We start from the raw sequence: 8,752 nt of genomic DNA on the forward strand, positions 1-8,752 counted from the left end.
CAGCAAGCTTAGAAGCTCCAAGAGGGGGGTGAGCCTGTTTGAATGGAAGACTGACAATGTAACGTCCGACTGAATCTCTAGCGTGAGTGGCGTCAAAATGTTTGTCGCAAAGTTCTTCTTCAGCTGTCCGTTTATTGCATGGAGGTAGTTCTTCCTGCAACCAGAACCTTTGCAACGAGTTTTGTAACTCTGTTGTGTCATTGACAGAGAGCATGGATACAGAATAATGTGTTGAAAGAGGAGTGATTGTTGTACATGGTGCTTGTCCCATTATAATGAATCCAAAATGGCTGCCTACAGCATGGGGGAGGTTGGGACCAAGCGAGTGACTTTCGTTAGTGAGTAACTGTGGGAATAAACTTCCACCTAACAAGACATCTACACTACTAGGTAAATGGAACGTAGGGTCAGCTAGTGTGTAGGCTTTGGCTTTGTGGAACACTTCCGGGGTCAGTTTTGCTCTGGGTAAATCCATAGAAATCCTATCTAAAATGAGGAAGGGGTGCTGAGTTACCATGGTGAGGCCTGAGAGAGTGGTTAGAGTCAAGTGTGTCAGTCCTCGGGTAGAGGTAGCCGTTTGAGCAATACCTGTTGTTATAATTTCAAATAGACTGCATTTGAATTATCAGCTGATCATATGATCTTTATTCTTTTTGATTACTATTGTTTATGTTTAGTTTCTATTCTATGTTAATGGAATAATACACTTTTTTATCTGATTTATCTTTTATTATGTTATAAAGAGTTACAACAGTTTTGGCGACGAGGTAAAAGTATAAATTTGTTTATTCATACATTAATGACCAGTTAAATTTTTTTTTCAATTACCTTTTCTTCAAATAACATGTTAATCACACATCTCAGGCTTAGGAACATTCAAGTTACAACAACAAAATGAACTCAGAACAATTTGACAAATTCATAGAAGGCCAGAAACAACAAATGGATCTTCTATTTCTGTTGTTTGAGAAACTAGAACAAAAAATGAAAGATAACACACCAGATCCAACTGCTCAATTTGAAAGTTACAACTCAGAAAAAGAAAGATTTTCAGCCTATATTGAACGATTTGAAAACTATCTCAGCATGAAGAATGTGTCAAACAAAACTAAAAAAGCTCAAATTCTATGTGCATCAATCGGTTCTATCCATTACAACAACTTAGTTGCATTCAAAGGACCTACAAAGAAAATCAAAGACTTGGAATATGAACAGCTAGTTGAAACCTTTGGCGAAATGCTATCGCCTAAAAAGAATACTGTAGTGTCGCAGCATATCTTTTTCTCCACTTACCAATCAGAAAGTGAAAACATACCTGACTATGTTGCAAGTTTGCAAAAACGACTTGCTGACTGTGAATTTTACATAAAATGTGAATGCAGAGAAAACATTTCAACAGCTCACATTTTCTTAAGGGCTCAATTCATTAGGGGCATTCGTGATAATAGCATTCGAGAACAACTTTTACAAGGAAAGGAAGAGAACTTTGATGAAATAGTCAGGAGAGCTATAGCTCTTGAAGCAGCCCAAATCCAGTGCAAGGAACTTTCAAACATTTCAAAACCTCTGATCCCTAGTTCTTCAATGCCAGATATAATGAAAATTCAGAAGACCACTAGACACGATCATCCATCCACTCGGACATCATCATCATCATCATCAACATCATCTCCCTGGAAAAAGCCATCATACAAGCATCGATCAAGCCAAAGAATCGATTATGAGTCCTTAGGAATCAACAATCTTTGCTTCAGATGTGGAACATCTAACCACCGATCAAACCAGTGTCGAATAAGGCGTGAAAAACTATTCTGTGAAGCATGTAAGAAGAATGGCCACATTCAAAAAGTTTGCATCAATACCCTGACCAAGAAATATGCTTCAAGTAAACAAGTTAACCGATTCTCTGACAATGATATGATCAATGACTCACAATCTGATTGTTCCTACGGGGCATGCAACATAATCAGTTCAGTATCCAAAGATCAGAAAATCATCAACCTCTACGAAATTGAACCTGGACATGGAAAGACACATGCCTGTGACGAACGGTATTCATTTATACGTAATTTTGATTTTAAATTAAACTGTTTACAACATAGAAATACCTAATAATGGCTTAAAAACTATGATTTTGAACACACAGATATGGCTTTTGTAATAGCATAAAGAGTGTATAAAAGGATTACAATCATATTTTTTTCCAAATAAACCCCATTTAAGGGGTCCTTTTACTTTTACCTTTTACCTTGGTCCTCTTCTCCGTAGTCGTAGAGACTAGGGAATCGTCATCTTCTTTTTCTTGTTGTGTTATTGTAGTGTTAATGTGTGTGTGTATGGTGTAATGTGGGTTTATTTTGGTGCCTATCTTTGTGGTGAGCAGAGTGCTCTTCAAAGAACTCATCTAATTTGTAGAATGGTTTCTGGACTAAATATTCTTTGAGTGATTAAAAAAAAAGGTTTTGGAGATTTGATTTGTTTTATATGTTCTGGGAGAGCATTAAAGATTTTTGACCCCATGATTTGGGGTATTTTGCTGGTTTTTGACAATCTGTGTTGTTGGATATCGAAGTTTGTTTTTGTGTTTCTCAAGCTATATTTGTGGCAGTTTTCCCTAAGCTTTGGGGGGTTTAGTTTTAGGAGGTTTACAACTTCAAGGATGTATAGGTTTGGAACGGTAAGGATTTTGTTTTCAACGAAGTATGGTTTACAATGCTCTTGTGGTTGTAGGTTCTCAATGATTCTTAATGCCATTTTTTGAAGAATTTGGATTATGTAGATGTAACAATCCGCCGCTGTCCCCCAGGCTACTATTCCGAAGCGTAAGTGAGATTCGAAGAGTGCGTAGTAGGCTATTTTTGAAGTATTTTTGTCAGTTATAGAGCGTATTCTTCGTATGGCAAAAAGTGAGATTGATAATTTTTTACCAAGTTTTTCCAGGTGGTTATTCCAGGTCAGGTGTTGATCAATGGTTATGCCCAGGAAAGTTGTATGAGTTGCTGTTGTTATCAATGCTTCTTCGGTTGATAGTTCAGGTTGTTTACTTGTGGTGGCGAAGTTAACATTTAAAGTTTTGGATTTATTAATTTTGAGGTCCAGGGTTTTACAAATATCTATTGCTTGCTCAATTGTTTCTTTTATGTCTGATGATTCTTGGCCAATTTTTGTGGGAAAGAGGATGGTTGTGTCGTCGGCGAAGATAATGTTGGTCTTGTCCATTGGTAGAAGGTTTGGTAGGTTGTTTATGTAAATTATGAAGAACAGAGGTCCCAGTACCGACCCTTGGGGAATACCTCGAGTTGTACGTTGTAGTGTTGATTTGGCTTTTAATTCTGTGTTATTGTTGTACAGTAGACCCCCTCTTAACCGACCTCGTGTTAACCGATAATCGGATTATCCGCCTTCGATCTTAAAATAATACAGTTTGTTTTAACCGACCTTGCTTTGAGAGCAGCTCGGTTTAACCGCCGCTTTCAAGGAATCTCGGCATTTCCGCTCCCACGCTGGGCGATGAGAACTGAACCATACGCTTATCTCCACAGGATATGACTAACAATAAGTTATTTTGTGTTGATCACAAAAAATATAGCATAGCCTATTGTCAGTTTGTCATCATCGTTCGTAGCTCGAGCACATCTGATCTGATTTGTTATCTGTGCGGCAAATTTATAACATCATAAACTGCGTTACGATTTTGAGAACTGATTATCTTATCGCCGGAGTAAACAAACAATGCAACTTGTAGGGAAGGCAGGGAAGGGGGGTTAACAATTCCAAGGTCAAGATAGTTTTTGTGCTTGAGCCTCCAGTGAGAGGCTATAAATAAACGTCCTGTCTTGTAACAAAATGGTCGCTGGTAACTTTAATGTCGACAAAAGGTTCTGTACTGTATTACGATATATTTGGAAAGCATCAATTAATACATTACAGTACTAAAGTTATTAAAATAGGAATTTTATTGACTCTTGCCTAGTATTATAATATATTCCACTGAAAGTAGGCCTATTTGACTTAACCGTGCTTTGTGTTTATTTGTGACTTTTCTATCAATATGAAAAAGGAGATAAGAGTAGTTTATTTGGTAAATAATGCAAGTATGATTTCAAAATAATGATTATATAATTCCAAATGAATAGCACTTCATTATTTTATGATTTTAGGGATTGCCCGTTTTATCCGACCTTTTGAATTATCCGACCTAGGTCCGGTCCCATTAGGGTCGGTTAAGAGGGGGTCTACTGTAGTAGTTTATTTCTACCTGCTGGAAACGGTTTGTAAAGTAGCTTATTACCCAATTTAGGACATTCCCCTTTATATTCATTTCATTATAGTGGGGGAGCTACAGTAAAAAACCCATAAGAAAACTGCAAATTGTGATAAGAGTATGCCCTTTGGTGGGAATGTAGTTTAAGGTTAGGCAATGCAAATAAGATGGGGAGGCATCGACCAAAGTTGCTATGATCCAAAATGGCGGCTATTTTTCAAAATGGCTGCCCGTATTTTGGGTTTTATATATTTTCTTTTTGTATACATCATGCAAATTGGTGTTTCTTATCAATATTTAAGCTTTTAGGTATAAGGTAGGTAAATAAGTTGAGTAATAATGTAATAAACGTAAATTTATTTACAGAAAATGTATAGGCCTATCCCAAATAAAAATACACATTATATTTTATAAGTTGCAGAATATTTCTACCAACACCATTTTAACCCTAGAGAAGTTGCTATTGCCGCAGGTGGCATGGTAAGACCTAGGCCCAGGACCGATTTACTTTTTCATTTTGATGTCCCCAGAGACCAAAAACACAATTCGTTCAAATATATATTTGTGGGTGTGTGTCCGTGAACGCGATAACTTCGGAGTAATTTTTGTCAGATTTTGATGACATTTTGTTTAAATGTGTTAGGCAGGATAAACTTGAATGAGTTCGCGAACCAAAATGATCGGATTATGGAAACTGGGTTTTACAGGGGGTTTATGGGGTAAAAATTAGTTTATCTAATTTTTGAGCCTCAAAACATAAAATTTTCCAATTTCTTTTTCTATACTCTCTATATTTTTATTATTAAAGAGTTTAAAAAAAAGAAATAATTTAGTACCTATATCAAAGTGTTTTTGTACGGTTATTGGCAACAGAGAAAATTCAAAAAATTGTAAATTTAAAATTACCATGTTATTCTTACGGAGAATATTGTAAAATGTTGTAGTTTGCTTGTTAATGGATATATATGTTTATAAAAATGGCAAATTTATTTATTTTATACCAAGCTATTAATATTTTACTAAAAAACGAACTTAATTAGTTTCCTTGTAGCTGCAAACCTAGGTACTCGTTAAACATAATGTTGTTTGAATAGATTTAATTTGAAAATCAATTCAGACAAATGGAAATTCGCTTAGTCTGCAGGTTTGCTGCGGCGGGGTATTATTGTTTACATTCATTCTTGCATTTTGCACAATGTGACCTGTTCTGTGACACAATTTCTCATCTCAGAAGATGTGCTACGGAAATCTTCACTCCTTGAACCTGTACGAGCGTAAACTAGGCCTACTTCCAGACACAGATTTTCACCAGCATTTGTTCATCTTGTGATGTAGGCCCCTATGTAAAATTTGTAAAACTGATTATTATGTTTGTTCCTGCATTTTTGTCAATGTAAAATTATTTATTGTAAAACAATTATTGTAACGAATTTGTCAATTTGTATTTATTGTAAAATAACTTAAACTCTTCTTGATCTCACTCATGCACTACTTGTTGCCATCCAACTTTCTATTTAAAAATTGTAAATATTTGTATTGTTAATATTTTTGTTACTATTGATATTGTTACCACTATTGTTATTGTTCACTATTTGTTCACTATTTTGTTGTGAGTTGTTATGTTGTGAATGTTTTTCATTGTAAAGTGGCTATGCCGTTGGGAAATAAAAATAAAAATAAAATAAATAAATAAAATAAATAATGTGCAAGATAAACCAGCAATTTTGCAGCTGCACTTGTTTTTGCAGAATTTGCAAACACATTTTTATTTAATGCGTTCTTTGTAGGAATCAGAAATATCTGATAATTCCGACCATTCCAACGGCCAAGATTCATTATGCAACCACCAACCCTAATCGTTTGGCGATGTTACACACTACTCAAAACTTGCTGTAGTAATGCACCTTTTATTGGTGGAAGGCTTTCTAGTGGACTATTTTTGGTCATTAACAATTATTATCTTGCTTCATTAACACTGATGTTGTCCCTAGTTTAACAGTATAGTAGTAACTACATACCTCTCAAATATATCCAAAATTTCGTTAGGAATTGCATTTTGTGGTTGTGAGATAAACGAAAATTCAGAAGTGGCTTCCTTAAAGAACCTCCATGAATTCCAAGTTGATTTGTTTGACTTTCCTGTGAAATTAGGAATGCTATCCATCGTAGCCTGTGAAAGCTTGAATTCATGGTAAAGCAATCTAATTTCCCATCAAAATAGCTTCAGTTATTATATGAACTAGAATAAATCTGTAATTTTTCCTGTTCTAAACGCAATCCAAATTTTATCAATACCCGCTGTTGAAAAGGTAAAGAAGTAATCAATTGCTAAAACTAAGACATTGCGCAATATTCTTGTAGCCATTTCTACCAAGTTCTGTATATGTAGTATTATTTTTGAGTCCGCTTCTTCATGACCAGTACAAGTAGCACCTATAAGGGAAGTTTGTGCATTTCTAAAATTGCCTTTGTCGTCTTCACCCGATGTTGTTACAACCTGTACGTTTGTAATGGTATCTATAGATAGATTTCCAAGTAGACTAAAGAGCTTTTCTGTGTTCTTTGAGTTTCTCAAAAAGCCGTGCCAATTTGTAGGTAGGTCTATAGGTAGTACAGGTATAGAGTACATCGTTTGTCTACTATAACCCTGCTATCAATGACAATAAGGTCATCATTATTTTTAGAAACATGGGTTTCCTAGCTCTTTACTGTAAAGTGCTCGTACCTTAGCAACATATTTGACTTGAAATTATTGGTTTCTCCAGATTTCAGTTTTATGTCACTCTTAAACTATTGTATTAATCTAATTATTTTTGATTTTAATTTTTCCGATTCATTATTCCGATTCATTTCTATCTACACCGATTTTCATTGAAAACATTTATATCAATATCGGTGGGTAAACTGTTTATGTCATCAAAGTTTTGAAAGTTTTTGACAAGCGTTACATATCCGGTGCTACGAGCATTTACATTTTTATTGCTTGCAGGACAAAGCAAACTATCATTATCTGTCTTTTGGCATAGTATAAAATATGGTCCGATCAACAGCTTTTGGTTTATATCCACCCAAGTCACTCTGAGGAACTAAGTGTAACCGCTTTGCCATTTTTAGAATTCAATCTTCATTCACTGGAATCAGAAAAAAGAATAAAACCCCCAGAACTGGCACCGTGTGTGACGGCCAAATTTGTACATGTTTTCCTAATAAAACTACACTGATAACGTTAGTGGCACATAATGATAAACACAACAATGGTCTGTAGTATCAGCTGTTTGGTAATATTTGTCTATTTAGCATTGCCAATCTGGTAGAAAACAAAATGTTAAAGTGACATCATTTTGTTGAAATTTTTATCCTATATTATATTTCATGGAAAAAAATATCTCAAGGAAGAAGAAGAAACTCTCTTTTCAGTGATTTCGCATTATTTTTATTTTTCTTATGTCTCAATGGATGTAGGCAAAGGGGAAAAACACGTTGTTAAACAACGTTGTAAGTGAAAAACTTAACTCTTAAAATAAACAGCTTTTTGGCGACCTTCAGAATTGGCTGAAAACTAGTACATTTTCAGCCTTAGATTATAGAGATGATATAATTGTAATATATTACAACCTTGGTATTAAATTAAAGGTTGGAATCTCCGGATTAAGATGATACCAATATTTAATAGTGTTAATGCAATTTTCAAGCTTTTATCAGTGAATAAATAAGTAAACACAAAATACGGGCAGCCATTTTGAAAAATAGCCGCCATTTTGGATTATAACAACTTTGGGCATTGCCTCCCCATCTTATTTTAGTTGTCGGACCATAACCTACATTCATACCAAAAGGGGTTTTCTTATCACAATTTGCAGTTTTGATATACGTAGCTCCCCCACTATTAAGCTTGTTGATGAGGATGGTTTGATCCTGTTTTTGGTCAAAAACATTACGTAAATTAATTAATTTGGCCTAACACATTTTGTGTCTTAAACTTTGAAATGCTTAAAATTGGCTTAAATATTATAATTTAGAACACAATTATGGCTTTTTTAAATTGCATAAAGTGTATAAAATGAATACAACTATAAGATATACAAATAAAGCTCATTTAATAGGTGAAAAACATTACGTAAACATTGATTTTGCGTAACAGATTTTCTGATTTCAACTTTAAAATGGCAAAAAAGCTTAAATTTAATAATTTTTAATAGGATTATGTCCTATGTATAAATTACACAAAGAGTATATAAATGGAATACAATTCTAACTTAGGAAAAAAAATCATATTTAATGAGTGAATACATTACGTAAACAAAATACTCAAATTATTTTTGCTAACATTTTACTTAATTCTTAATTAATTTGTTTATTTCCTTGCAGTTTATATATTTTTAACGCTTGAAAATGCTTTATTACACTGAAGGACTATATACTCACAGGTATAGAACCAATTTAGACTATAAAAAGTCAATAGTTTGCTTCATAATTCAAAAACAAAGT

The sequence above is a fragment of the Macrosteles quadrilineatus genome, unplaced genomic scaffold (assembly GCF_028750875.1).
Source record: "Macrosteles quadrilineatus isolate MER2022 unplaced genomic scaffold, UCM_ALF_1.0 Scaffold_165__1_contigs__length_239483, whole genome shotgun sequence".
Classification (NCBI taxonomy): Eukaryota; Metazoa; Arthropoda; class Insecta; order Hemiptera; family Cicadellidae; genus Macrosteles; species Macrosteles quadrilineatus.